The sequence below is a fragment of the Phyllobates terribilis genome, unplaced genomic scaffold (assembly GCF_046119375.1).
Source record: "Phyllobates terribilis strain yellow unplaced genomic scaffold, ASM4611937v1 Scaffold_1__5_contigs__length_1240528914, whole genome shotgun sequence".
NCBI lineage: Eukaryota > Metazoa > Chordata > Amphibia > Anura > Dendrobatidae > Phyllobates > Phyllobates terribilis.
Window position 1 is genome coordinate 461,344,304 of NW_027362761.1, and position 22,018 is coordinate 461,366,321.

Consider the following 22,018-nt stretch of genomic DNA (forward strand, 5'->3'; position numbering starts at 1 on the left):
TATACTAACCTTCACCAGGTTGCAAATTCAAAATAATTTTTATCTGCATCTAGCTCTGAAAAAATATTTGGGCTTTGGCTTGTAGCAGTGTGTGAGACTTGTTCTATTAGTCCATCTATACTAAACTCCAGCAGGTTGCAAATTCAAAATAATTTTTATCTGCATCTAGCTCTGAAGAAATATTTGGGCTTCGGCTTGTAGCAGTGTGTGAGACTTGTTCTATTAGTCCCTCTATACTAACCTCCAGCAGGTTGCAAATTCAAAATAATTTTTATCTGCATCTGGCTCTGAAAAAATTTTTGGGCTTCGGCTTGTAGCAGTGTGTGGGACTTGTTCTATTAGTCCATCTATACTAACCTCCAGCAGGTTGCAAATTCAATATAATTTTTTTCTGCATCTAGCTCTGAAAAAATATTTCGGCTTGTAGCAGTGTGTGGGACTTGTTCTATTAGTCCATCTATACTAACCTCCAGCAGGTTGCAAATTCAAAATAATTGTCATCTGCATCTAGCTCTGAAAAAATATTTGGGCATGTAGCAGTGTGTGGGACTTGTTCTATTAGTCCATCTATACTAGCCTCCAGCAGGTTGCAAATTCAATCTAATTTTTTTCAGTATCTAGCTCTGAAAAAATATTTCTGCTTGTAGCAGTGTGTGGGACTTGTTCTGTTAGTCCATCTATACTAACCTCCACCAGGTTGAAAATTCAATCTAATTTTTTTCTGCATCTAGCTCTGAAAAAATATTTCGGCTTGTAGCAGTGTGTGGGACTTGTTCTCTTAGTCCATCTGTACTAATCTCCACCAGGTTGCAAATTCAATATAATTTTTTTCTACATCTAGCTCTGAAAGAATATTTAGGCTTGTAGCAGTGTGTGGGACTTGTTCTATTAGTCCATCTATACTAACCTCCACCAGGTTGCAAATTCAATATAATTTTTATCTGCATCTAACCCAGCCATTACTTTTGGGCTAATACCACAGTTTGGCCACTCAGCTCTGCTCGGTTCCCATCCATTGTTTTTTGTGCAAACAACTCCAGAGTTGTGAATTAGTTAACCACCAAAAGGAGTTGAAAAAGGCCTGCTGCTGGTGGAAAGGGGAATAGGCGTGTTGGGAAGGGAAAAAAAGGTTGTGTCCGTTGGGTAGGTGTTAAAGGAACAGTAACATCTGCAGAAGAAAGACCATTTTCCAGCCAAAGTAAAATGTCTACTTCTTTTAGCGGACAATGTGATAAGATCCCTTCTTACGGCCACGCCAATCGCTACAAATTCCAGATGAGACACAAAAGCAGCAGGTGCTTCAACGGATATCAAGTGCTCCTTTAAGTGGGCTCTCCTCCACCTCAACTTCAACATCACAAATACTCCAGTCCTCAGAGGTGTCACCCCAATTGCACTTGCTTCCTCACAGCTCCCAAGTCTCCAGCTGCCCATCTGAGTATGGGGTAGAACAGATGGTTGAGTCTGCAGAGCTGTTTATTCATACTATAGCCTGGGAATCAGAGGTCGGCTCCAGAGCTTTTGTGAATCCAGACGAGGAAATGATCTGCACTGATGCCCAGAATCTTTATGAGTCGGATCCAGGACCAGACGAACAAGGTTCTGACCATAATATAGACCCTCGTTCCCAAACTGTAACTCCTGTTGGTGGAGACAAAGAGGAAGATGATGATGAGACTCAAATACCTGATTGTAGCGACAACTTTAGTTTTTTGTCAGGGCTGGAAGAGGTTGGCTCTGAGGACGACGGGTGTGATAACACACGGGGTGATGATGACGAGGTTGGAGATCCCATTTACTGTCAACCCACAGTCAGCCAGGAGATGAGGTCAGCAGAGGAGGTGGAGGAGGATGCTAGTGATGACGTGGTCAGGTTGCGCCTTCCTGGACAGAGACGTAGTACTGGAAGCACGTCAACAACTGCGTCCTCAAACACAACTCTGCCTCTGACCACAAGTCGTGGTGGCTCTTCAGGTCGCATGGGTGCTAAGCCTTGCATAGCCTAGGCATTTTTTCAGATCGAAAAAATGACCAAACTTGTGTTTATCTGTAACATTTGTCAGCAAAAGCTAAGTAGAGACCAAAAAATACATAGTTTGAATACTTCATGCATGAACCGGCACATGGATATGAAGCATAAGTTGCAGTGGGAAGCTCAGTGTGCTACAATGCGGCCTAGCCGGCCGGGCCAACCACCGTCTGCCACATCTTGTGCATCCACGGCCTCTTCATCCTCTGTGACTGGGGGGACAGCAGTCACACCTGTTTTGGGACGCAGACCAGCCACCTCTTTACCCGCAACAGCCAGCTTGATTGGCAGGTCATCATTTTCTTTGGAAGTGGAAACATCAGCTGGTGTTCAGCGCTGTCCGACATCGATAGCACCACCTTTGGATCAAGGCAACCTAACATGTCCGCCTGCATCTTCCTCACAGACCGGCAGTTTGCCGGGGACACCCTTCTCAACCCCGTCTAAGCACAACAGCCAGCCCTCGGTCCCTCAGATGTGGACAAGTGAAAGACCATTTCTTCCTAGCCATGAGAAAGCTAAGAGGTTGAATTTCACCATCTGCAAGCTCTTTGCTACAGAAATGCTTCCTTTCTGCCTGGTGGACACAGAGGATTTTCGAGACCTTATGTCCGTCGCAGTGCCCCAGTACCAGATGCCCATTCGGCACTACTTCTCAAAGAAAGGTGTGCCTGCGCTCCACCAGCATGTCGCACACAACATCACCACTTCTTTGAGAAACTCTGTGTGTGACCGGGTGAATTTCACCACAGACACTTGGACAAGTAGGCATTGACAGGGGCATTAGATGTCGCTGACTGGGCACTGGGTAACTATGGTGACAGCAGGACAAGGGGCTGCAGTCCAAGTCTTGCCGTCCCCACGAGTTGTGCGTCAATCCTCTTTATCTCAAAGTTCCTCCACTGCTTCTGCCTCCTCAACCTCCTCTCGGTCCTCCACCTGCACCCAAAGCCTGTCTGGTCATGCCACAAGCTTTCTAACTGCGCAGAAGGGATCATGCACACCTCCTTACTATGCTGGCAGCAGGGCTCAACGTCATCAGGCGCTTTTTACTTTGAAATGTCTGGGAAATGTGAGTCACACAGCTGAAGAGTTGTGGTCAGCTCTGCAGAACCAGTTTCATGAATGGTTGTCTCCACTGGACCTGAAGCCAGGGAAGGCCGTGTGCGACAATGCTGTAAACCTGGGAGCGGCCCTTCGCCGTGGCAATATCACACACGTGCCTTGTATGGCTCACGTGTTGAACCTGGTTGTCCAGCAATTTTTCGACCACTATCCTGGACTAGATGGCCTTCTGCAGAGGGCACGGTCACTGTGTGCTCACTTCCGCCATTTGCATCCCACAGCTCAGCGACTTACATCTCTACAGAAGTCGTTGGGCTTGCCACTTCACCGGCTAAAATGCGATGTGCCTACCGGGTGGAATTCAACTCTGAACATGTTGCAGTGACTGTGGCAGCACCGACAAGCCCTGGTGCAATACGTTCTGACGTATAGCCTGGGCCAACGAGATCCAGAGGTGGGGCAAATCACGCTGGAGGAGTGGTCTCAGATCAGGGACCTATGCAACCTTCTGCACAGTTTTGAAATGGCGACGAAGATGTTTAGTGCTGATGATGCCATTATCAGCATGACTATTCCGGTGATTTGCATGCTGGAGCACATGTTAAACAGAATTCGGAGTCAGGTGATGGCACAAGAGGAGGAGGAGGAAGTAGAGGAGGAGGAGTTGTGTGCGGAAGGGCTAACATCTGCAAGGTCCAGACGGTCGGCAGCACCAAGGCGGCAGGCATGTGAGGGTGGGGGAGATGGTTTTACCAGGGCGCATGGTAGCAGCCAAACTAGTGAGGAAGGTGCAGAAGCCCAGGAAGAAGTGGAGGACGAACTGATGGAAGACTCATCAGATGAGGGAGACCTTGATCACATTTCTGTTGTGCGAGGTTGGGGGGAGAGGGCAAAGGAAGGAAGCATGATTGTTACATCGCCACCAACACAACAGGGACTTGGTGCTCCTGGATGCGCAAGACACATGAGTGCCTTCTTGCTGCACTACCTGCAACATGACCCTCGAATTGTGAGAATTAGAAATAATCCTGACTACTGGGTTGCCACACTGTTAGATCCCCGGTACAAAAGTAAATTTGCAGAAATTATTCCTGCCATAGAAAGAGATGCACGCATGCAGGAGTATCAGCAGAGACTGTTGCAGAATCTTACATGTGCTTTTCCCCAAAACACCAGTGGTGCACGTAGTGAATCTCACAGTTCCAACTTGCCAACCGTGGGACCGTCGAGTGTTCAGCACTCAAAACGTAACAGAAACACAGTATCTGCTGGTAACATCAATTTTGCGGAATCATTTCACCACTTTTTTAGCCCATCCTTTGCAAGGCCACAGGAGACAAGAAGTCTGTCACATAGTCAACGCCTAGAGACGATGGGACAGGAGTATATCCAAGTAAACATTGAAGCCATGACTGTGTCACTGGACCCTTGCTCTTTTTGGGCTTCCAATCTGGATAAATGGCCGGAGCTCGCCACTTACGCCTTGGAGATCTTGTCATGCCCCGCAGTCAGGGATCTGTCTGAACGTGTGTTCAGCGCTGCTGGTGGTGTGCTGACAGATAAGCGCATGCGGCTCTCCACTGATAATGTAGACAGACTCACGTTCATAAAGATGAACAAATCATGGATCTGAAATGACTTTTCTACCCCTGTGTCATCCTGGGGAGAGTAAAAGCTTGATGATATGTTAAAATCACCTCACCAATCATTTTAAGTTTTCAAATTACTAATCATGTTTATCTGTATCTTGGCATTAAAATAATTTGGGCCTTGTAGCAGTGTGCAGTACTGATCCTATTAGGCCATCTATACTAAATTCCACCAGATTTAAAATTAACAATCATGTTTATCTGCATCTTGGCTGGAAAATAATTTGGGCCTTGTAGCAGTGTGCAGTACTGATTCTATTAGGCCATCTATGCTAAGCTCCACCAGATTTAAAATTACTAATCATGTTTATCTGTATCTTGGCTGGAAAATAATTTGGGATTTGTAGCAGTTTGCAGTACTGATTCTATTAGGCCATCTATACTAAGCTCCACCAGCTTTCAAATTAATAATAATTTGTAGCTGCATCTAACCCGGAAAATAATTTTGGGGCTCCTAGATGCGCAAGACACATGAGTGCCTTCTTGCTGCACTACCTGCCACATGACCCTCAGATTCTCAGAATTCGAAATAATCCTGACTACTGGGTTGCCACACTCTTAGATCCCACACACTCTTCCATCAACCTTTTCATTTTAATAAAGAACAAAAAAATGGTCATTTTTTAAATTATAAGCATTAGCAGGTTATTAGAAACTGAAATCAAATCGTTTTCAACTCAAAACTTTGTTATAGGTGATGTTACATTTGCACATAGGACCCCTTGTTCGAAAGGAGCTTCTGAACTCCCTCGTCCATTGTATTTGTCAGGTTTTGGATGGTTTCTGCTTCAATTGTTTTGCATGAGGACAGAATACCCTCCAAGAGCTGTTACTTAGATGTGAACTGCCTCCCGCCATCATAGACACTCCTTTTGATGATGCTTCAGAGGTTCTCAATGGGGTTGAGGTCAGGGGAGCATGGGGGTCACACCATAAGTTTTCCCCTTTTATGCCCATATCAGCCAGAGATGCAGATGTGTTATGTGCAGCATGAGACGGTGCATTATCATGCATGAAAATGATCTTGCTGCGGAATACACGGTTCTTCTTCCTGAACCATGGCAGGAAGTGCTGTTTGGGAAACTCCACATACATTATGGAGTTCATCTTTACCCCTTCAGGGATCCTAAAGGGGCCGACAATCTCTCTCCCATGATTCCAGCCCAAAACATTACTCCACCTCCTCCTTGTTGGCGCTGTAGCCGTGTTTGCATGGGGTGTCTATCAACCAGTCATCCTCCACTCCATCCATCTGGACCATCGAGCGTTGCACGGCACTCTTCGGTGAACAAAACAGTTTTGAAGTCAGTCTTCATGTATTGTTTGGCCCACAGGAGCCGTTTCTGCTTGTGTGAAGTGGATAGAGGAGGTCGACAGGATGGCTTACGCACAGCTGCAAACCTCTGAAGGACTCTGCATCTTGTTGTTTGGGGGACGTTGGAGGCACCAGCAGCTTCAAAAACTTGTCTGCTGCTATGACAAGGCTTTTTTGCCGCTGCTCTTTTAACCTGACGTAATTGCCTGTAGGAAAGAGTCCTCAATTTTCCCTTATCAGCACGCACACGTGTGTACTGTGAATCAGCTACATACTTCTTGATGCCATAATCAGGATGAAGTGTCTTGGCAATGTTGATTGTCATAGAATCATAGAATCATAGAATCATAGAATGGTAGAGTTGGAAGGGACCTCCTGGGTCATCTGGTCCAACCCCCTGCTCAAAGCAGGATTCACTAAATCATCTCAGACAGATGTCTGTCCAGCCTCTGTTTGAAGACGTCCATTGAAGGGGAACTCACCACCTCTCGTGGCAGCCTGTTCCACTCATTAATCACCTAACTGTCAAAAAGTTTTTTCTAATATCTAATCTGTGTCTCCTCCCATTTAGTTTCATCCCGTTGCTTCTAGTCTTTCCCTGTGCAAATGAGAATAAAGATGATCCTTCTACAATGTGACAGCCCTTGACATATTTGTAGACAGCTATTAAGTCTCCTCTCAGTCTTCTTTTTTGCAAGCTAAACATTCCCAAATCCTGCAACCGTTCCTCATAGGACATGGTTTGCAGACCAGTCACCATTCTGGTCGCTCTTCTCTGAACTTGTTCCAGTTTGTCTATGTCTTTTTTAAAATGTGGTGCCCAAAACTGTACACAGTATTCCAGATGAGGTCTGACCAAAGAGGAGTAAAGACCGATAATGACTTCACGTGATCTAGACTGTATGCTTCTGTTAATACATCCCAGAATTGTATTTGCCTTTTTTGCTGCTGCATCACACTGTTGACTCATGTTCAGTCTATGATCTATTAGTATACCTAAGTGTTTTTCACATGTACTGTTGCTTAGCTCTATTCCTCCCATTCTGTATATGCTTTTTTCATTTTTATTGCCCAGATGTAGTACTTTGCATTTTTCCCTGTTAAAAACCATTCTGTTGGTTGCTGCCCACTGCTCCAGTTTATTTAGGTCTTTTTGAATCCTCTCTCTCTCTTCTCTAGTATTAGCTATCCCTCCTAGCTTTGACCTAAACACTCCACAATTTGTTGCTTCTCAGCAGCCGACACATCCTTTTTCTTTCCCATTTTGGCAGAAAATGTAGGCTGCTTAATAATGTGGGACAGCCTTTTTAAGTAGTCTTGCCTTTCATTGGACACACCTGCCAAACTAATTAGCACAGGTGTCTGCAATTGCTTACAGTGATATAAAGAGCCCTGACACACATCACCATCAATGAGTTTAACTGACAAACAAAAAAATTCTTCCCTTATCACTCCTAAACACTTTTTGCATAATAATTTGGAACACAGTGTACATGTGCTTTTCCGCAAAGCACCAGTGGTTCACGTAGTGAATCTTACAGTTCTAACTTGCCAACCGTGGTCTGTATGGAGTTGTTCAATAAAGGTCCGAAAATTAAGATAACATAGATGGGAGAGGTCTCTATGAATACGAATTCCTAAGTATTTGATACCCTGTGCGGGCCAGGCAAAGGGAAAGTTGGACTGGATGGAATCCTATATGGATTTGGGGAGGGAGACATCGAGGGCCTCAGACTTCACTGCATTGATTTTAAAATTTGACCATGTAACAAAGTGATCTATTTCAGCCATAACAGCAGGGATGGATATATGTGATTGAGTGATATATACTAGGACATCATCAGCAAATGCAGAGCACTTGTACTCGGTGCCTCCCACCTCAATCCACCTAATATTGGGGTTATGGCGAATTGATGAGAGCAGGTGCTCGGTCACTAGGATGTATAAGAGAGGGGACAGAGGACATCCCTGCCTTGTCCCATTGGTGATTATGAAAGGTGATGAAAATGTTCCATTTATCTTCAGCCTAGGTGACGTATTGCGATACAGGGACTTGATTTTGGCTATAAAAGGGTCCCCTAGACCCCTACCCCAAGCTTTTTAAGAGAATAATATATGGCGTGCCAGGAAACTCTATGGAATGCTTTCTCAGCATCCAATGAGAGTATCTAATTACAAATTTTTAACTGCATCTAGCCCAGGAAATACTTTGTGCCTAGTAGCAGTGTCTGCTAGTCAGCGGATTATCCCAGCTCTTAAGCAAGCTACACCACCTGTAGTTTGGACACTTAATTTTTTCAAAGGAAATGGTTTGGGCCCCCAGGACACTCAGTGAAGAGCATCGGGGAGGCACCCCAAGGCATAGGGGCTGGGACTGGCGGTAGGACGCCTTGTGGTGGACCGCCGAGCTCGATCCTTATAAAAGCTTTTTAACTGCAGCAGCTTTAGTGGACGCTACTGGAGCTGGAATTACGCGGCTGCTGGCATGAGACTTGCCCTCCAATAGATCCTTGTAAAAGGATTTAAAGTGTACTCATTCAAATTAGAGAGACAATTTAAATTAAAAAGATTAGACCTGCCTCCACCGCAGGGGGGCTCGCTCGACCCACCAGCGGACAGGCACCAGTATTGGGAGAGGGGGGCTGGCCGTCAGGGTCCACATTGCGGCTCTGGCACAAGCCCGGCGACACGGAGGTTGCACGGGCAGGAACGGACTGGCCGTGTCGGCTTCGCACTTTTTTGGTTTTAGAAGGGCATGACATGCCTATATCTGTGTCTCCCCCTCCTTTTACTCCTCCACCTCTTTTCTTTACATATGATTATATGTACTTGTCACTTTTCCATGTGTTAGTTGTGTCTTCTGAGCAGTTTGTCAGCTTTTGGACACCTTTGAAGGTGTGTTCTATGTGTTTTTATGTGTTTTTGTTTGCCTGCCATTGGTTTTAACGGTGTTCGAAGGTGTTCGACGAACAGTTCGACGAACATACGGGTGTTCGACGAACCGAACCGAACTCGAACACTACGGGGGTGGCTCAACACTAATTGATACATTTGATGCCCATCATGTTCATTGTTAAAATATATCTCTACACATTACACGAAGTAACCATCTTTAATTTTTAGACGTATCATAAAAATAGTTGACTTAAAAAATAGCAATATCATGAATAGTAAAATTGTATAAGTTATTCTTCCAAAAGATATACTCTTTAATTTCCTACTATCAAATGTAAAATCTTTGACATGTAATTATTTCAGGTAGTCAACACCTGGTCTACATTTTAGAGATCATTAATTATTGGATTAGGTAATCTGCCAGAAGCAAATCATTTTATTCCTAAAATAGAAGATGGTAGATTTCATTGCCTACTTATATGCCATGCAAATTGTTCTGAGAATTGGATATGAATTTCACATGGTTTGTGGTGATCCTAAAATTATTCCAAAGCAATACTAGAATTAAAGTTGGATATGCATCTTCACATTTCATCATTAAACTGCAATTTATCCAATTTTGTGTACAGTATTTCACAGACTTGTCTAAATTTTGTTGAGCAAACTTTAAACGCACTTGAACATTCATTTTGTTCAGCAATGGAGTCTTGCGTGGTGAGAGTCCATACAGGCCATGGAGATTGATTGCATTACTTATAGTTTTCTTTGAAACAATTGTACCTGCTGATTCCACATCTTTCTGTACTTCTCCACAGTCGGTTCTTGGTTCTTTGACAACTCTTCTGAAATTTTTTTTTCACTTCTCTGTCTGAAATATTATGAGGAGCACCTATTCGTGGCCGGTTTATAATGAAGTGATGTTCTTTTCACTTCGGGATTATGATGCCAACATTGCTCTCTGGAAACTTCTGTAGTTTAGAAGTTTAGAAATTCTTCTGTAACCAATGCCATTAGTATGTTTGCAACAATAAGGTTGCAAAGTTATTGAAACAGCTCACTGCTTTTACCCATCATGAGATGTTTCTTGTGTGGCACCTTGGTAATGAGACACCTTTTTATAGGCCATCAGTTGAAACAGCTGACATTATTTTTCACTAAGTAGCAAGATTGGTCTCTAATTACTGATAGATTTAAGCTGGTGTCATGCCTGTGCATAGCTTTTTGCACCTCTCTTTCTTCATGTGTTCAATACTTTTTCCCATGTGTCTTTTCTCATTATTACGCATAACTTAATTTATGGACATTTATTGTTTGATTTCTTTGCCTGTGTGTATTGGATGGGTTGTTACCGACATCGGGTAAGAGTTTTGTGGGAATAGCATCTTTAAAAAAATTTTTTACTTAGAAAATTTGTGATATCTTCAATACTTATTTCACCCACTTTAGATTTTCTGGTTCTCACAATATTAGAACAGTTTATATGGCTGTTACGTGTGATAAAGATATTTAAAATACCAACATTTTTTAATACTTTTGATTCTACATGGCACCATTGCATGCTTAATCCAGGTCCCATGGAGGTCTTCCAGCATAGGGACACAGTTATAGAAACTTCTGCTTCCATAAGCACTAATCTCTATGGTACTTCTCTCTATGTCTGATGAAGGGTTTTAATTGACCTGATACATTGCCCATAAGAAAATCTGCTGTATTAAAACGTGATCAGGATTGGCAAATTTCTTGTAAAGTGGAAACAATTTATTAGAAATTGTTGCTCAACAATGGAAAAAAAAGAAAATGGTAGATAGAACCCTTCACATCTACAGCATGGTATATATTAGAAGACCTTAAAAATAGCCTAGGTCCACTATGTTTAACTTAAAATGGGGAGGAAAAAGTTAAGGAGAGCAATCAATGGGCCAGGGCTTCTGGCCTGGTTATAAAATCGCTATCTATCCATGATGGCTTTAATAAGGTACAAGATAAATGTCAACTAGCTTCTGTGTTTGATTAGTAGTTAAAGTTTGAAAAGTTTTAATTTTGATTTTAACTTTTGAATGATGATATACTTGTCATATCAGTGAAATATGCTAACGATGTCATTATCTGCCCAGTCTGCGCACTGGCATTCAAAAGTCATCACTTTTCTGATCTGTATATTTGTTTTATGGAGACTCAAATAAAAATTATGTTATAAATAAAAAAACATGATCAGGATTTATCATTTTTCCGAAATCACTTGAGTTAAAAGCAACATTTTGGAGTACTGTTCAATCTAGGAGAAAAGCTTTCCAGCTGTAAAAGTTTAATTAAACACTGTAGGGAAATAGAGCACACCAGACCATAAGGAGATACCTTTATACAAATAAATAATAGATACAGGTAATGTGCTCAAAAACTGTTGCTGAACCCAGTGTCTAGGAGATGAACTCCACCAGGATGCTAGAAGGAAAAGACAAATACCAGATTTGGGCTGCGCTAACTGAAATGAAGATTTTTGATCCAATAATATAATGAAGCAGACTTGGTTCCACAATGCGTTTTCATTTACAGTCGGTTTTTACAGTTGAGAAAGATGCTATTCTGGCATGTTAAAACGTTGTGGAATAATAACCACTTCTTTGTATTATTGTATCAACCTCTATCACCAGTGCCGCTTCCTGAGAGATTATGGTGGCACATTGTGACTGAAGCGGACCCAACTGGATCAGAATGGGTTATAAATGTAAAACCAGCAGTGTGAATCTGCAGAGCCATATTTGGCATTAATGCTGCCCTGCCCTTATAAGAGTGCTAAGGCCTTCATTCACATTAGAAATGTCAGTTGAATCAGCCGATATCGACTGATTTGGCAGACAATCTAATGTGTATTGTTAGACCGGATAAGGTTCCAGCTTGTCCTATTTCAGACTGCAGATCCTTTTGTTTTCTAAGAGATAAGTTGCTACCAGAAATGTCAGCCAGCTATCTGAAGGCTTTAGTCAAACACTTGTTTGATAGATATATATATGGCCTCATAAAGACAGCTGTATTTTCAGTATTTGTGTTGCCTATGTGTGCAATGGCCCACTGAACCTATAATGACCTTTTGTCAAGTCTGGTATATTAAAGGGGTATTTAGCATTATTGACATGCAGCACTATTTTATTCCTTTCTGCTAGTGTCATATCCACAATCCGCCACTCAAAGCACCGGACTTTTGGTGGCAAATTTGGTCCTGGATATCTGTTTGTTTTTCTGTTTGCTTCTTACATTTATCTTATTGAACTTTCAAAGAAAACATAATTTTTAACAGAATAAAAAACTGCCTAATTTTAACTGTATAAGTTATTATTAGTGATGAGCAAGCACTAAAATGCTCGGGAACTCGTTGCTTGAGTCAAGCAAATTGGAATGGTCCGAGTAATAAGCCCAATGTAAGTCTATGGGAAACTCAAGCATTTTTCTGCATTGTCTGCAGAGGGCCTAAAAATTGCCCAAATCGATGGAAACAGTGGTCAAATGACATGGGAACAGCATGGAGAAAATGCCTGGAAGCATTTCTGACACTCAGGTCACTGCTGTCAACAATGTTGTCAGAGAATTATGCCACTTTTATGGACTCACAATAAAGCATACAAAAAAAGAAACCAAAATGGATTTTCCTGGGAAAAATGTTAAGGAACATCCTTTCTCGGGTAATGACTTGTATATAAGGCAAAATAAATATACCAAAACAAAAATGCTCCTCCACACCTTGGGCTATGTTCACACGTAGCGTTTTTGATGCGTTTTTGCACTTTTGCATTGTTTTCAACAGTGAAAAATACACCGGTAAATGTCATTTTAACATTTTACTACCTTATCTTGCCATGTGGTGTGTGAGACATGATCAGACACATTGTTATTATTATTTATTTATGTCGCATTGATTCAATGGTGCTGTACATAAGGAGACATCATGTTTCATTTATGAAGGAGGGACTCTGAAAGTCATAAACACTATTTTTATAAGGCCATCAGGCGACCCTTAGTATTCTTAAAGGGCCAGCAGTCGGCTATGCTTTGTTGTTGCCATTATTAAAGAGTGTGTCTCCTATTCTGTTATTGGGTATGCAGTGACTGCAAGGGCTGCCAAAATTTGAGAAAAACTCTAATACCAATTTAAAGACACAGAGAGCCGGACCTCAGTGACGACATGTTCCCATTAGAAAGGAGCGGGTCTGCTATATAGTTATAGGGTATGCAGTGAGTCCAACGGCTGCCAAAATTTAGGAAAAACCCCACTAACAATTTAAACACACATAGAGCTGGACCACAGTAACGACATGTTCCCATTAGAAAGGAGAGGTTCTGCTATCCAGTTAGAGAGTATGCAGTGAGTCCAAAGGCTGCCAAAATTTGGGAAATACCCCAATAACAATTTAAAGACACATAGAGCTGGGCCACAGAAATGACCTATTCCCATTAAAAAGGAATGGGTCTCCCATACTGTTCTTGCTTATACAGTGACTGCAACGGCTGCCAAACATTTGGAAGAACTCCTTTGCCCTTTGCAAGAGACGTAGAGGTCGGAGGACCTCCTGAGAACAATGTTTCCATTATTAAGAAGTGGGTCTCCCATACTTTTGCCTATGCAGTGAATGCAACGGCTGCCAAAAATTTGGAGGAACTCCAATGCCCCTTGCAAGAGATGTAGAGGTCAGAGAGCGTCCTGAAGACAATGTTGCCATTATTAAGAAGAGGGTCTCCCATACTATTTGCCTACGCAATGAATGCAACAGCTGGCAAAAAATTGGCAAGAGACGTAGATATAGTGATATGGAAGATATTGTGGTGATATGGTGGTGGAGGATGAGGAGAAGGAGGAGGACAAGAGCAAATAAACAAAATCAGGAAGCATATAATTATGTCTGGGTGTGAAGACAGAGGTGCATGGGAATAGAGTTAGACATCCGAAAAAAAAGACACCTGGATTTGAGTTTATGCTACGCTGCTATCACTCGGTGGTGTTGAGAAGTTTGGCCCAATCCAGCCCTTGTTCATTTTTATAAGAGTCAGCCTGTCAGCATTTTCAGTTGACAGGCGGATGCACCTATCAGTTATAATTCAACCAGCGACACTAAAAACGCGCGCTGACAAAATGCTAGCCGCAGGGCAGGCCAGGACCTCCAAGGCATAGAGAGCCAGTTCATGCCATGTGTCCAGCTTGGATACCCATTAATTATAAGGCACTCAGGAATCATGGAGGATGTTGGTACAGTCATCAAGGTACTCCCCTCAGCATCTTCCCAAACTTTTCCCTCCTTGTGAGAGTACCCCGCGCCTCAGGGCATGTACGATGGGATGGTCTGAGAAAACTGTCCCAGAACTTTGACAGTGTTCCCCTGCCTCTGCTGGATTGCATTTGTGTCTCTCTCGCCTGTACTCCTTGGTTATCCAACGAACTGTGATCTTCGCCGCCAGCGTTTTCAGATAGGAATTTTTTTAATAATTCCGCAACAAGGGCATTCTGGCACTGCCCCATTTTATTAGGCCTGTCCGGCGTGGGAATAAAAGACAGAAAGTTCGCCTTGTAGCATGGGTCTAGAAATGTCACCAACCAGTAATGACTGTCACCCCAAATTTGGACAATGTGAGGGTCACGGGAAAAGCAGCGTAACATAAACTCAGCCATGTGTGCCAGACTGCTAACAGGCAAGACTTCCATGTCCTCACCAAGAGGATGACTGACCGAGCTCTCCTCCTCATCCTCCTCCTCCTCCCTGTCCTCAGGCCATCCATGCTGAACAGACAGTATGACAGTTGTGCAGGTAGTACCATCTATCGCTTGAAACTAGATCCTGTTCTTCCTCCTCCTCATCTTCCTCATTGTCACTCAATCCACGTTGGGGTGATATGAGGCTGGGCTGTGTGGAATCACACTGTATGGTTCCTTGCTTCATCTCATCATGCTCCACCTGCAATGCATCCTCTTTAATTGTGATCAGAGAGCATTTTAGAAGACAGAGAAGCGGGATGGTGACATGAATTATGGCGTCATCGCCGCTCACCATTTTGGTGGAGTCCTCAAAGTTTCAGAGCATGATACAGATGTCTGACAACCATGTTCATTCCTGAGGTCTTATGTGTGGAGTCTGACCTGAATACTGATGGGCTTGTTGATGTTGCTCACAAATCCTTCCCAACATCTTCAATGTAGAATTCCAATGTGTGGGGACATCGCACACCAGTCGGTGAGCTGAAAGCTGCAAATGCTGCTGAAGCACGGCAAGGGCAGAAGAAGCTGTGGCTGACTTCCTAAAATGGGCACACATGTTACATACTTTGACAAGCAGATTCAGCAGATCCGGGTAGGATTTGAGAAACATGGGCCAGGCATGGTACGTGTGTGAGCTCGCCTCGCCTCAGAGCCGCCACAAGGTTTTGACCATTGTCACACACGACTATGCCTGGCTGTAGGGTCAGAGGTTTCAGTCACAGATCTGCCTGCTCTTTTATAGCTGTTAACAACTCTTCAGTGTTGTGCTGTTTGTCACCTAAGCATATTAGCTTCAGCACAGCCTGTTGACGCTTGGCTGAGGCAGTGCCGCAGTGCTTTCAGCTTCTGACTGATGTGGTTATTTGAGAGATGGAGGCTGAAGAGGAGGAGGAGCAGGAGCTGTTTGACCCAGGGACCGCAATCCTCAGCGTCGGGAGGACGTGTTCCATCCCAAGGTCCGACTGGGTCCTGGCTTCCACTAAATTAACCCAGTGTGCCATCAGCGAGATGTACCGTCCCTGCCCACAAGCACTTGTCCACATGTCCTTGGTTAGGTGGACTTTCCCAGTAACTGTGTTGTTGAGGGCACGGCTAATGTGGGACACGTGCTCGTGTAATGTGGAGACGGCGCAACGGGAGAAATAGTGGCGGCTGGGGACCAAGTACCGAGGGATGGCCACCACCATCAGGTTGCGGAAATCTTCAATCTCCACGAGCCTAAAAGGCAACATTTTGAGTGCAAGCATTCGCGTAATTTGTGATTTTAGTAGTGTGGCCTGTGGGGCGTGGGCTGCGTATTTGCGCTTTCGTTCCAAGGACTGGGGTAGGAACAACTGAACGTTGCACTGGGACAAGGACGTGGACATGCTTGCTGATGGTGCTAGTTGAGAGTGTGCAATGACACTTGCAGTGTGGGAGGCATCTTCGCATGCGCCATTGGACAGGGGATTGGCATGTACACACAACAGCGGAAGAAGCAATGGTGTCACCCGCAGACACTGTTTCTGGACCCTGGGGTCCGGCCCACTTAGTCGGTGCTTTGCTGCCATGTGCTTGATCAGGCTGGTGGTGGTCAGGCTGCTAGTTTTCCTACCGCTGCTGATGCTGGTCTGGCAGGTGGTGCAAATGGCCTTTTTGGGGTTATCTGCAGAGTCTTTAAAAAACAACCAGATTTGGGAAGACCTAACAGTTGTACTGGCAACTTCCGTCGTGCTGGCGCTACGGGAAATGCTTTCTTGACTTGTGTCTGTGGCTACCACACTGCTTCTTCCTGCCTGGTGTGGTGCTATGCCTCCCTCCCCCTGTGTGCTGCTGTCCTCGCTATTCATGTTCCCCTGCCAGGTTGGGTCAGGTACTATATCATCCACCATATCATCTTCCACTTCCGCACCCTGGTCTTGCTCCTGACTTTCTTGCAATTGTGCATCATCATCATCATCCACCTCTTGCGACAGTAATTGCACTTTCCCACCGTTACCTTCATGTGACCGCGGCTGCTCAAATATTTGGGCATTGCTACACGTGTTCTCCTCTTGACTCGCTTGAAGCTGGCTGGGCAAGATCCAGAATCTACAAATGGAAAAGTGAACAGCTTTTCTGAATGTCCAAGTGTGGAATCAATTGTCTAAGAGCACTTAGCATGGTGGGAGGAGGGAGGATCAGGGTGAGGAATATGCGGTCCAGACTCACGGCCGTGTGGAAGACTGTGGTGGCAAAGTGACTGGAAGCATTATCTTCTATCCAACCAAAAACCTTTTGACACTGCTCTGTTCAATAATGGTGTTGTGCGGTCCCCTTGTAATTGGGACAGGAAGGTCGAGCAACAAGATGTGGGTGTTTGTTGTTGCACAATTTCAGCTTGTCCATGGCCAAGGCTTTGACCTCTGCATGCACCATCACCATCATGTCCACTTCCCTGTCCCTTGCCACGCAACTTGCCCATTTTTAATGGAGGACAATATTTTCCACATTCACTAGAAATGGCTGATTTTGGAATGCAGTTATTTGTGATACGCCTGACAGAGAACCACGATTTTAAATATCAGGCCTGTCATTTACTAATACTATTCTTCACAGAGACCTAGTGTGAATAGCTTGACTGACACACTGCAATGAAATGAAAATGGAAGCCAGAAATGGCTGATTTTGGAATGCAACAAAATGGAAATGGAGGCCAATATTTTCCACGTTCAGTTCAAGTTTCTGGATTTTTATCGCTGGAGTATGGAAAAGATCTGGCAGTATTCTGCAGTGCTAACAAGCAAATGGAGCAGAAAAATGGTGTACTCTGGATTGCTTTTTAAGCAAATAACCAGGATTAAGATCAAAAAAAGCTGCCCTGGTCCCTGTTACCTAGAGCTATGTCTACAAATATTTGTCACAGCAGGATCAGTCAGAAGTTGAACATGCAATGGACCCTCTTGTGCTGTATCATGCACTGCAGTCTGTCACATACCCTGCCTGCCTGTCTAACTCCTATTATCACCTTCACCACTGAAAATATGCAGCTGGATTAGTCCTCAGATGGACTGTTGGTTCAGATGGATATATATGTTGTGGAATATCTATACTAGCTATAAACAAGCAAATCTCTCCCTGACTCAGCAGCAGCTCTTCCTAGTCTGACTATTTCTGGGGTAGACTGTGACGAGGATAGCAGCTCCAGGTCTTAGGCCAAACATGCAGGGCGAGGATCTGAGTTCCCGCCCGAGCAACCCGGAAATACTTGCCGAGCGCCGAGCACCGTGATGCTCAGGCAAGTACTGAGTAGTGGCGAGCATGTTCGCTCATCACTAGTTATTATACATTATATTATTATTTGTAGGATGAATTCTGTGAACTTTATTTTGAAATATAACCATTTTTGAATACATATAGTTTATTGATTTACCAGAGTTGCTTCTTGACTAATAAATAAATAAAAAAACACACCAAAATGTATGCAGGAAGAAGATGGGGAAGAAGATGGCTAATAGGTTGGAGGAGTTTTTAAACTAGAGACGGGGGGGGGAACCAAGGAAATAGGTGGGATGTGAGGCAAGCAAGGGGGAAGGGGAGAAGTGAATATAATAAGGGTGGAGAGGGGGGTGGGGATAGTACAGTTAGATTGTTAGAGAAGAATAGGATGCTAAATAACCCCAAAGTTTTATCTTGCATGCTGACCAACGCAAGAAGCCTGACCAATAAGGCAGATGAGCTGCGGGCGCTTATATCGGAGGAGAGGTATGACATCGTAGGTATAACAGAGACTTGGCTAGACGATAGCTACGACTGGGCGGTAAATTTAACAGATTATAGTTTATTTAGAAGGGACCGGAAACAGGGGAAGGGCGGAGGAGTCTGCTTATATGTAAAGTCACGTCTAAAGCCCAGACTAAGGGAAGATATAGGAGAGGGAGAAGAGGGGGTCGAGTCCATGTGGGTAGAGATAGAGGGGGCAAAAAATAATAATAAAATATTACTGGGGGTCTGCTATAAGCCACCCAATATAACAGAGGAGAATGAGAAACTGCTATTAGGACAAATAGACAAAGTAGCAAAACATAATGAGGTGATTGTAATGGGGGACTTCAACTACCCGGATATTGACTGGGAAACAGAAACCTGTAGATCGCAGAAAGGAAAAAGGTTCTTGACAAATATCAAGGATAATTATCTCTCCCAACTAGTGCAGGAACCAACGAGAGGGAAGGCAGTGTTGGACTTAATATTGACTAATAGGCCTGATAGAATAACTGAGGTACAGATAGGGGGGCACCTAGGTAAGAGCGATCATAATATTATCAATTTCAAAATGCCCTTCAGTAGGGTTATCAATAAGGGAACAACTAAAACATTAAACTTTAGGAGGGCGAAGTTTGATCAGCTGAAAGAAAACCTTCAACTTATAGACTGGGACAAAGTTCTTAATCAAGGAAATACAAATAGTAAATGGGAAACCTTCAAAAGAATTCTGAATACTCAGTGCGAGAGGTATATACCGTATGGGAATAAAAGGGCCAGAAATAAGAGGAAACCAATATGGTTGAATAAGAACGTAAAAGGGGCGTTAAATAGCAAAAAAGAGGCATTCAAGAGATAAAACAGGAAAACAGCAAGGAGGCACTAATGTGTTACAAGGAAAAAACGAGAACCTGCAAAAAACAAATAAAAATAGCAAAGGAGGAAACAGAGAGACGTATTGCTAGGGAAAGTAGATCAAATCCCAAACTGTTCTTTACGTATATAAATAGTAAAAGGATTAAATCGAATAATATTGGACCGATAAAAAGTGATGAAGGCAAAATCATAGAGAAAGATGAGGATAAAGCTAATCTATTAAATAAATTTTTTTCGTCAACTTTCACAAAGGAAAAAGAACTAACAGGCGAAATGAGAAGTGACAAGCTTAATCCTCCACTAAGTATGACAAATCTAACCCAAGCTGGGGTACAGAAACGTCTCAGTAACATTAAAATAAACAAATCACCAGGACCTGATGGCATACACCCACGGGTACTAAGGGAACTAAGTAATGTGATAGACAGACCGTTATATCTTATATTTAAGGACTCTGTTGAGACTGGGTCTGTACCACTTGATTGGCGACAGGCGAATGTAGTGCCAATATTCAAAAAGGGAGCAAAAAGTAACACCGGAAACTATTGGCCGGTGAGTCTGACGTCCATTGTGGGCAAAATTTTTGAAGGCTTTATTAATGAGGCAATCATGGAGCATCTTGACGCTAATAATCTATTAACCCCGAACCAACACGGATTCATGAGGAATCGCTCCTGCCAAACAAACCTGATTGACTTCTACGAGGAGGTTAGCTCTCGAGTAGATCAGGGGGAACCAGTGGATGTCGTGTATCTCGACTTCTCAAAAGCGTTCGATAGCGTGCCACATAATAGGTTGGTATACAAAATTAGAATGATGGGGCTGGGGGAAAATGTCTGGAAGTGGGTAGCTAACTGGCTAAAGGATAGAAGGCAGAGGGTGGTTATAAATGGAATATATTCAGATTGGGTAAGCGTCACTAGTGGGGTACCACAGGGGTCTGTACTAGGCCCAATGTTATTTAATATCTTTATTAACGACATAGTCAACGGGATAAATAGTAAAATATCAATATTTGCAGATGACACAAAGTTATGTAAAACAATACAAAAGAGGATATTGAAGACCTACAGAGGGATTTGGATAAGCTGGGTAGGTGGAGCATTAAATGGCAAATGAGGTTTAACGAGGAGAAATGTAAGGTCATACATATGGGAAGGAAAAATGGAAGTCACCAGTACTCACTGAATGGGAAATCATTGGGGAATTCAGAGATGGAGAAGGACTTGGGCATCTTGATTGATAGCAAACTAAATGGGAGTGCCCAAAGTCAGGCCGCTGCTGTAAGGGCAAACAGGGTAATGGGATGTATCAGAAGAGGTATAGCTGCAAAGGATGAGAACATTGTTCTTCCACTGTACAAAGCACTGGTCAGACCACACTTGGAATACTGTGCTCAGTTATGGGCCCCAATATATAGAAAGGATATAAATGAGCTTGAAAAGGTACAAAGGAGGGCAACAAAATTAATAAGGGGAATGGAGGGACTGCAATACCCAGAGAGGTTGGCAAAACTAGGACTATTCAGCCTGGAAAAGAGAAGGTTGAGGGGGGACATAATAAATGTGTACAAATATGTTAGGGGACAGTATAGAGACCTTGCCCGGGATTTGTTCAAAAGGAGGGATATTACGGTAACAAGAGGGCATTCACTAAGACTGGAAGAGAAAAGGTTTCAGCACCAGCATAGGAAGGGGTTCTTTACGGTAAGAGCAGTGAGAATATGGAATTCACTGAGTGAGGAGACGGTAATGTCGGATTCACTAAACCAGTTCAAGCGGGGACTGGATGCTTTTCTAGATACCAGGCAGATTTCTGCATATACTTAAAAATAGAATAAAATAGTAGGTTGATACAGGGATTTATTCTGACTGCTGGTTTCAGAGTCGGGAGGGAATTTTTCCTCAGGTGAAGATTGACTAAATCATTTGGGGTTTTTGCCCTCCTCTGGATCAACTTTAGCAATTACAGAACTAACAGGTCGAACTTGATGGACGCAAGTCTTTATTCGGCTTTACTAACTATGTAACTATGTAACTATGCATATTTTTTTATAATACTAACACACCAAAATGTCAAAAAAGGAATCTAAAAGTTGTATGTAAAAAAATTGGGATCAGTGAAAATGACAACTTATCTCGCAAAAAAACAAGCCAAATTCAGCTCTGCTGGCAGAACAAAATACAGCTCTCAGTATATGGTGAGACAATAACAAATAATTTTTTGTAAAATATTGTCTTTGGTGTGCAAAAGTAGCAAAGATAAAAACGAAATAAATCTGGTTTCACTGTAATCGCACTAATGCGAAGAATAGAGCTGTCTTATTGCTTTTACAACATGGGGAATAATGTAAAAAAAAATATTAAATGAAAACAATTCAAGAACAGCTCTCTCAGCTGAAGAATACAAACATGTTCCACTTGCAGCAAAAATGCACGAGTCTAGGGTCACTGGTTCACTGCATCAGGGCTATTTAATGCTATTGCTCATGTGACTAGAGGGTGGCGTATTTGGTGTCTTGATCACCTCTACATGTAGAGTTCTGCTCCACGCAAGACTTACCACTACTTCAGCTCTATTTACTTTTGCTTCAGTTTACCTCCCAAAAATCAGTATAAAGCTGGATACTAGGTTCACATATTGTCTGTTCTCTACTCATAGCACTTCTGTTGGGTTTTCCATCTAAATGCTCCCAAAAAGGTGATTCAGAGTAAACCCCCTAACAA